Below are 9,432 nucleotides of genomic sequence, written 5' to 3' on the forward strand. Positions count from 1 at the left end.
GGATATTTTTTGCAACAATAAAGTGTAATTTTTTCATTTCTCCTCCTTCCTACTGCTTCCCTAGCCACCCTCTGAAACCATAGCCCCATTGTCTTTAACCATAGTTTTTTACATATAATCTAAATGCTCGACACACACATGCAATCTGCTGATTCTATTCCGTGTCCCTGCATGAATTTATTTCTATGGCCGACCACTCAGTGTGAGATAACCACTCCTGAGCCTCATCCCTGATGATGACTATTCTCCCTCTCTCAGTAATATTAATTATAGTTTTTCACCTAAGGGAGTAGCCCTGTGATATTTTGTCTAGCTACTCTGGGATGTTACCTGAAGCTGGAATTTTCAGGTCTTTCTTTTCTGTAGGTCCATTTTTGAGATTTCATTGTTTAGTTTCCCTCTCATAGCTAGAAGGCACAAACTCACAACAGGTTTCCTGGTCTTCTGGCTTTTACAATCCTTCTGCCTCCTCTTCGTGATGTTCCTTGGACTGGTAACTTTTGTATACACCCCCTCTCTGTCAGCTCCAGACACTAATACCACCCTCAGGCAAGAATTTCTCTGTTTCCTAATTAATGTTGTGGGATACTGGATCCATTTCTGTGTTGTTCTTGCCATTCACTGAAAATACCTTTAGATTCTTCTTCATTGCTATAAAATATATTATGTTATTTTAGCATATAGTTTCTTTTGCTTCTACTTAATATGTCATTGTTTAGGCATAATATCATTTGTTTATCCATTCATAATCTTATGAGTATTTGCAATGTTGTCAAGGTTTAATTACTGTAAATAAAGTTTTTAAGAACACTCATGGTCACATATTCATTTATCAATTCTTTCATTTCTTTTGACTGACTACGTAGTATTGGAATACTTTGGTTATGTGGGAGGTGCAGATATAATATTGTGGAACTTGCAAAGCCTCTTATGGTTAATCCTAGCCCTCAGTAGGAGAGGTAAAGGCAGAAGGAACACAGTGAGTCTGAGGCCAGCCTACTCTATGGAGTAAATTCCAGGCCAGTAGGAGCTACACAGTGAGTCCTTGTATGAGAGAGAGAGAGAGAGAGAGAGAGAGAGAGAGAGAGAGAGAGAGACAGAGACAGAGAGAGACAGAGAGACAGAGAGACAGAGAGACAGAGATAGAGACAGAGAGACAGAACTTACAAATTGTTCACCTAAGTAGTTTGTATACATTCCAGGCCAGTAGGAGCTACACAATGAGTCCCTGTATCAGGTAGACATAGACATAGATAGATAGATAGATAGATAGATAGATAGATAGATAGATAGATAGACAGAGTTTACAAAGTGTTCACCTAAGTAGTTTATATTATTTAACATTCCCAACAAGATATAGTTGCTGTACACACTAACTGAAATTGAAAAGAAAATTATACAAATTCTAGGTTTAGAAATATAAAATTAAAAGAGTTAGCCCCAAAAGCCACAAACTCAGGGCTAAGCCCTGCCGCCAGGAATAACAGGCCATAAAGATAAAGAAAAGGAATGCAGGATCCAGCTCAGGCTATCGAGGACTGACCCATAAACCATCCAAAGACGTCCCCCCAGCTTACTCAGAGTCATACTTTAACCAGATGTCCTCCAGACCCTGATAAGCCCCTACTTGTGCTTTTCAGCCATTGTGTCCTGCAGAGAGCACTCCAAGAAACCGGACAGCCCAAGCCTAACCAGAGGTGTTTCAAATACAAATGCTCCATCAGTTTTGACAAACGTTTAAAAATAATGAGGACCTGAAGACCCTACCCTTCTCCTGATTTAGTAGCTCTGTTCCAGGAACCAGGGGGCCATAAAACCTTCTGGCGTCCCCTTATCTCCTGGAGCCATAAAACAATCTTGTAACTTGTGGTACATTCCCCTTTGACATCCCCCATCCCCTGGTGCTCACAGCCTCTGCCTTTAAATACTCTTTTTCCCAGCCTCTCGGGGTCGACACCTCTGTCTCCTGCGTGGGATATGTGTCGGCCCGGAGATCTCTGTAATAGGTCTCCGTAATAAACCTCGCCTTTGCTTATTACATCCAAAATGGTCTCTCTGTGTCTGGGGTCCGCGATTTCCCAAGACTTGAGTAAGGGTCTCTCTGCGTGGGATCTTTCATATTTATGGGGGCTCGTCCGGGATCTGCGCGACTACCCCAGACTCCGAAGACCCCTTGGAGGTGAGTTGGATGTTTGTCTGAGTGTTTCTGTGTGAGCGGCGCCGCAATTGTCAGTCTGTGTCTGTCTCTGTTTTGGTTCCGCCGTGTGTGTATATATGTGTGTCTTAGTACTGGTCAGTGTTAAGAGGGCAGATGGGTATTCCTGCCCTGTGTTAAGAGGGCAGATGGGTGTTCCTGCCTTGTGCTAAGAGGGTGGATGTGTATTCCTGCCCTGTGCTAGGAGGGTGGATGTGTATTCCTGCCCTGTAGGAGAGTGGATGTGTATCCCCACTCATGCAGCTGCCTTTGTGGTCCGTGAGGACCCCCTGGCTGCGGAAGGGGGGACGCCCCGGGCCCGCAAGGCTGCAGCCCCTGGAAGACGTTCCACGGGCGGAGAACAGTCGGGAGAGCCCGACTATGGACAGTCAGGAGGACCTGACTCTGGTTTTCTGGAACAAAGGAGATGGAATGCTCCTTTTACCTAGGCGGGAGTGGACGAGGAATCCCACTCCGTCAGAGGTCGAGTTCGGCTGCCTATTTAAATATAGGCACGGACAAGTGTGCTTGGTCGTTAGGACAAGAGGACACTCTGGAATCCTGTTGGGAGGTGGAATCAGATGGTCCATCTCATCCCAAAAGCAGCTAAGGTTAAGCTGCAGTTTGGGCCACGTACTGAAGGTACCAGGCATCTGTGAAAGTTGGTTATAAGATGCTTTGTCTTGATATTGTTTGTCTGGCTTGTTTTCTGTGGTATTGTCGAGTGTCTTTTTGGCTTTTGTTTCGTTTTTGAATTTTGGACTGACGACTGTGTTCGAATTTGGACTGACGACTGTGTTTAAAATCTTGGACTGACGACTGTGTTTGAAATCATGAAACTGTTTGCTTTGTTCGTCATAGAGTTTTACTTGGTCCTCTTGGTGCTTAAGTTAAGAGTTAAAAATAATTTGCTTGAGAGAAATTGTTTTCTGCCAGGGAGTTTTGTCTTTCTCTCTTGAGCCTCCTCCCCAAGGAGAGAGGCCCCTCCCTTTACTCCCCTTGATCAGCCTAGCTGCTGTTAACAGTTGTGTAAACAGACATTAACAAAAACCTTGAGGACAAAACCTCTCGTAAATAAAAAAGTTCCCCAGATTAGGCCTCCGGTATGAAACAAGTATAGTGAGTAAGAAACTTAATTTTATAGACCCCGCTCTAGTGGCGGTGTGTTGGTTGATAGCCAACGTTAATTTTTTAAAACATAGTGTTTTATCTGTGCTTGTGCTCGCAACACACAGTAGGGGGGAGCGAAACTAGCTGTGGAGCTGCTACAGCGAGCATGGAGACTTCTCAAGTCTCACCCAATTTTTCTGGCTCTTCAGGAGCTGTTTAAAAAGAAAAGGCTTAAGGTAAAAAGAAACACTATAGAGAGATTTCTTAGTGAATTACTACACCTTGGTTCGCCATCTCTGGGAATCTCACAGTGGACAGCTGAGATAAGCTAGAAAAGGATTTAAATTTTGCTTGAGAGCAAGGAATCTTAAAGGCGGAGTTTCAGCCGGTTTGACACTTAGTGCGTAGCTGCCTAAAAGATCAGAAATGCTGTCAACAGGCTATAAAAAAGGGACAGGCTGTGTTAAAAATGCTACATAAAGAATAATCTAAAAAGGCTGCGAGTGAGGTGGGAGAGGACTCTAAGAAAAACAAGAACAAGAAAGGAATTTCTGCTTTTAGTGACCAGACCTTCAACTCTTGCTCACAGAAAGAGGGTGCTCATTAAGAGAAGTTCTTTAAGGAGCCTGCCTTATCTGCTGGCCCTATTCCAAGAGAGGAGCCAGTCTCCAGCATTAAATTACTTTTCTCACTGGTCATCATTAGCATGGAGAATGCCTTTGATCCTATCCCCACAGCAGCCAGTTCCTGCCCCTGTGGTAGAAATGTCCCAGGTTGGGGGGCAGAGAAGCCCCTAAAATAGTTTCAAAGAATCTACAACAAACTGTAAAGAACTTTGTTTTGTTTTGCCAGTTTGAATTTAGAATTCAGGCTTTGGCTGTGGCCAAGGTCAGGATTAATGTTTTCTTTTCCATGGGCCTTTAGCCCACTGAGAAAGTTTGGTAAAGGGCTGCTACTGAGGTCCTGAAAGCCCCAGGTGAACTGGTTACAATTCTTTTGTCAGCTGCTTAGTATCTAACACTCAGGTTCTAACCGTCTCTCCATCCTTTTGTTATTAGTTCTTACTGGAAGCCTAGTGTCATTTAGAGGATGGGTCTCTTGAGTGATAAAGCCACTGAGCTGGCACTAAAGGAAGGTACTCCTTAAGGGAAAATCTAAGTCCAGAGAGACAACCGGTAACAGATAGACTGCCCCTCTGCTCACTTTTCTGTTTCACAGACACAAGGTCTTTTTGTCCCAAGAAAGCCTCCTGGCTTAGCTGTGTGACTAAATGCTATTTGCCCTCTTCAGTGGACCTCTATTCTCAAGATTCCCTTGTTTTCTCACCATCCCATTTGAGATGCTTGTTAGTAACTGTTACAGGTCTTCTTTACCACCGAGGAAAGACGGAATCCTACTAGAGGCCAGAAAAAGTGTTCCAGAGATGGATAGAAGGCCCTCACTTCTGCCTGCTCTCTTCAGACGCCTAAAGGTAGGGAGTGCCAGGTCTGCTGCCAGGCTCCAAGGGTGGGTCTCTGAGGGGCTAGAAAATGCCCCACCAATCTGGCTAAGATAAAGAAAGGATATAAAAAAAAAGTTACAAAAATTTGAAGGGTTAAGTTAAGTTGCTGAGAGTTAGTGTAAGTTACAGAGAAAGTAAGGTTAAAAAAGAAAGAGATAAAAAGAACAGAAAACTAGAGAAGAAAAGAGACAAAAAGAAGAGGAAGTTAGAGAGCTAAAGAGAGATAAAAGACGAGAGAGGAACATATACTGGCCACAGTAGTTAGGGAACCTAGGAAGATAGTACCTGGCAACAGAAGAGAATTCCTGACTAAAGATCAGTGTGCCTAATACGAAGAAAAAGGATATTGGGTCAGGGACTGCCCCAGAAAGAACAAGAGGGGACACTGGAGAGCCTCTTGGTGCTGGCTATACACAGAGATAGAAGGGAAGCCCGCCCAGTTGTTTTGTGGATACAGGGACCCAATGCTCTGTGCTCCTATGCCCCCCTGTGGGCCAATATCCAAAGACCTTGAGTGCAAGGAGCTACTGACAACGAACAATACTTATGGACTGCCCGAAGAACAGTGGACCTTGGCGTGGGCCGGGTAACCCACTAGTTCATAGTCATCCCTGACTGCCCCCATCCCTTGCTCATGAGAAAATTGCTCTCCAAATTGGCTTGCGTGGGCTGAAATGGCTGGATGAGGCCATGTGTATACATATCTATAGACTGTGTATGTGAAGCTTAAGACCTGTCTCAGTACACCAGTAACTGATGCTGGGAGTTGAATGGCTTAGTGCTTTTCTGCCTGAAACACACCGTTCCTGCCAGCCGGGCACTAACAATTATCACCCAATCCAGGACTTAAACTGTGATAGAGTGGCTGATAGAGTGTCCAAAGATGGGACCACTGGTCAGCTGCCATGGACTAGATTCTCCACCGGTTGGGGACAATCTGGTCACCTTGCTGCCCAATCCGGACCTGGAGCCACCACAGCACGAGTGTCAAACACTGACAGAAGCACATGGGTGGAGGAAAGACCTCTGCGACTGGCTGATTGACCCCTGCTGAAAGCCGAGGACCTTGTCCACAGACAGGAACAGTTCTCTTCATGAATGAAGGTCAGAGACAAGTGGGTGCTGCCATGGTGGACAACACAATGTCATCTAGAATGGCTGAACCTCTACCCCCCCAGCACATCAGCGCCACAGATGTCTTTGCCATCTCTTAGATGCCCTGATGAAGCCAACAACTGTGAGTACTATTCATTGCCCAAGAAAACAGGAGGGAAGAGATTCAGTGACATGGGGCAGTGACAAAACAGATAAAGTGGCTCGGGAAATGGCTATACAGGAGCCTATCCTGGTTACAGGCCTACAAGAGACAGCCACTGAGAACTAGGATTAGACTAAGGGATGGCCTCACTTAGAAAAGGCCCAAATTGCTTAAAAGATAAAGGACAATGGCACACTTGAGGGGAAGCTATACTCCCCAGAGAACAAAGAAAAGACTCACTTTGCCAAATAAAAAAATAGACTCATTTAAGAGATAAGAAGTTTGTCCAAATAGTTAAAATATATATAATAGACTTTAAGATTTTAGCCAAGAGAGACAATAAAAAAGTATAAAATACGTCAATAAATAAATGCTTAACAAACAAACAAGACAAAGAGACCTAGAGAGTTTAATGAAAAGTCGAAGTAAACTTCACTGAGATAAAAACCAGAAAAATATAATCTCCTAGTGCTTGTAGATACTTTTTCAGAAATAGACAGAAGCTTTCCTCACCAAACGAGAGACGGCCTCTGCAATCATCAAGAAGATACTGAAAGAAATCTTCCCCAGGTCTGGAATGCCCAAGGTAATCTGGTCAGACAACGGTCCTACTTTCGTTGCCAAGGTAAGCCAGGGTGTGGCCAAATATTTAGAGGTCGATTGGAAATTACATTATATTTACAGACCTCAAAGTTCAAGACAGGTAGAGTAAATAAACAGAACTCTAAAAGAGACCCTAAACAAATTGACCATGGAGACTGGCACAGACTGGGTGACACTCCTTCCCTCTTGCTCTCTTCAGAGCAAGAAATACCCCTTCCAGATTCAGCCTTACCCACTTTGAGATCTTATATGGGGCCTCAGCTCCCCTGACTGTATTAGATGATGTTACTGAACCAACATGTCATAGTAATAATGATTTGTGTGCCAGGCTAAAAGACCTACAGGTGATACAGAAAGAAATCTGCTCACAGCTGACAGCAGCCTATGCCCCGGAGACCCCTGAGACATCCCATCAGTTCCAGGTCGGAAGCAGCTACACTGAGCCCAGACACTCGATCCTCGCTGGAAAGGACCATACCTGGTGCTGCTGACCACCCTGACAGCCGTCAATTCTCAGCCCTCACCAGCCGTGTACTAGCTGTTAGGGCTGAGAGCTGGGACCTAGAGAGAAATTCAGTCATGTTTGTCCTGGGTTCCATCGAGATAGGTGTGGGGATAGGCTTGATTTCTATTACAAATAATGTAACATTACATATGTTAGTACTCCTAACACTTCTTGGGACTGTGCCTCAGGGATCACAACCTATATAAGTTTAGAAGTTCTGAAAGACAGTCATGACCTTGGTGTATAGGTTCAGATAGTGTCCAGATTGGAATCCTGATGCTAAAGACTTAGTAAGAGACAAAAAAAAGGAGTTGAGAATTACTTAGGGCTAGGGCTATCTAGGTGCTACAAGGGCAGCACAAGGACATCTGCTGTTGCCCTACAATACAAGGCTTATAGAGAATTCAGAACTGCCATTGACTCAGATATAAAAAGAGTAAAAGACTTTTTAGCTGACCTCCAAGAATACCTAACTTCCCTCTCAGAGGTAGTCCTTCAAAATAAGAAAAGATCAGACCTGATATTCCTTAAAGAAGGAATCTGTGTGCTACACTGAAAGAAAAATGTTGCTTCTATACAGACCATTCAGGAGTAATTAAAGACTCCATAAATAAACTTAAAAAAAGGTTAGACAAAAGACAGACAGACAGAAAAACACATCAGAGATAGTTCGAGAGCTAGTTTAGTAGATCTCCCTGGATGACTACCCTACTCTCTGCTACAGCTGGGCCATTATTAATAATTTTCTTGGTTTTAGTTTTTGGCTCCTGCGTGACAAACAGGTTAATTGCTTTTGTTAAAAATTGAGTGGGTGCTGTGCGGTTGATGGTCCTGAGACAACAGTACCAGTCAGTTAGGACAACTGGTGAGACCAAATAAGACTTGATATCAAAATTCTAAGATTAGAATTATTTAGTAGGAGAAGACGGGAATGAAAAGAAAATTATACAAATTCTAGGTTTAGAAATATAAAATTAAAAGAGTTAGCCCCAAAAGCCACAAACTCAGGGCTAAGCCCTGCCGCCAGGAATAACAGGCCATAAAGATAAAGAAAAGGAATGCAGGATCCAGCTCAGGCTATCGAGGACTGACCCATAAACCATCCAAAGACGTCCCCCCAGCTTACTCAGAGTCATACTTTAACCAGATGTCCTCCAGACCCTGATAAGCCCCTACTTGTGCTTTTCAGCCATTGTGTCCTGCAGAGAGCACTCCAAGAAACCGGACAGCCCAAGCCTAACCAGAGGTGTTTCAAATACAAATGCTCCATCAGTTTTGACAAACGTTTAAAAATAATGAGGACCTGAAGACCCTACCCTTCTCCTGATTTAGTAGCTCTGTTCCAGGAACCAGGGGGCCATAAAACCTTCTGGCGTCCCCTTATCTCCTGGAGCCATAAAACAATCTTGTAACTTGTGGTACATTCCCCTTTGACATCCCCCATCCCCTGGTGCTCACAGCCTCTGCCTTTAAATACTCTTTTTCCCAGCCTCTCGGGGTCGACACCTCTGTCTCCTGCGTGGGATATGTGTCGGCCCGGAGATCTCTGTAATAGGTCTCCGTAATAAACCTCGCCTTTGCTTATTACATCCAAAATGGTCTCTCTGTGTCTGGGGTCCGCGATTTCCCAAGACTTGAGTAAGGGTCTCTCTGCGTGGGATCTTTCAAAATGTGGTTGATATCAACGTCCTTTTATGTAAAGTGTCCCATGTCATAATGGTTTTAGTTTTCATTTTGCTAAAACAATAGTCATGTTCAACATTTTCCCCATAGAATCATTTGCTCTCCACATATGGTTTATAGTGAAATATCTTTTAACCATTTCCACTTATATATATTTACATTATTTTATTGAATATACAATGAGAACAAAATATCAGTTATATGTATTATAAATTTTATTTACAATTCATGCCTTGGGTTTTCCTTCTCACAAAAATACTTTTAAAAACTAAAGTTTCTTAATTTTAATGAAGTACTACATATTATACTGTTGATCCTATCATATCTAAGAACTCTTCATTCAACCTAAGGGTTCAAAAACTAGCTATATGTCTTTTGGAGGTGTTAATAGTGCTCAATTATAAAGTTAGGCATAGGTTCCACTTTGACTAGTTTATTAGAAATATCCTTTGAATCATTAGTGTCTATGTTGAAAGTCAACTGATCATGTTATCTGTGGTTCTGTTTTAATGATTGTGCTTCATTGATCTGCCTATCTATCTTGATGTGAATGAAACCACATGATTTTGACTATTACA

The 9,432-nt window shown here is 43.2% G+C and overlaps 1 long non-coding RNA gene across 2 annotated transcripts; it reads left to right on the forward strand.

Moving 5' to 3' along the window:
* Positions 1 to 1,388: 1,388 nt before the first annotated feature.
* On the forward strand, positions 1,389 to 8,767 carry LOC134481475 (uncharacterized). Of its 2 annotated transcripts, none has more exons than XR_010056977.1 (2): positions 1,389 to 4,775; positions 5,649 to 8,767. It is a non-coding gene; the product is annotated as an uncharacterized LOC134481475 (long non-coding RNA). The 2 variants fall into 2 exon arrangements; XR_010056978.1 differs by having other exon boundaries at positions 5,882 to 8,767.
* Positions 8,768 to 9,432: the final 665 nt, after the last annotated feature.

Source organism: Rattus norvegicus, chromosome 13, assembly GCF_036323735.1.
Source record: "Rattus norvegicus strain BN/NHsdMcwi chromosome 13, GRCr8, whole genome shotgun sequence".
Taxonomy (NCBI): Eukaryota; Metazoa; Chordata; class Mammalia; order Rodentia; family Muridae; genus Rattus; species Rattus norvegicus.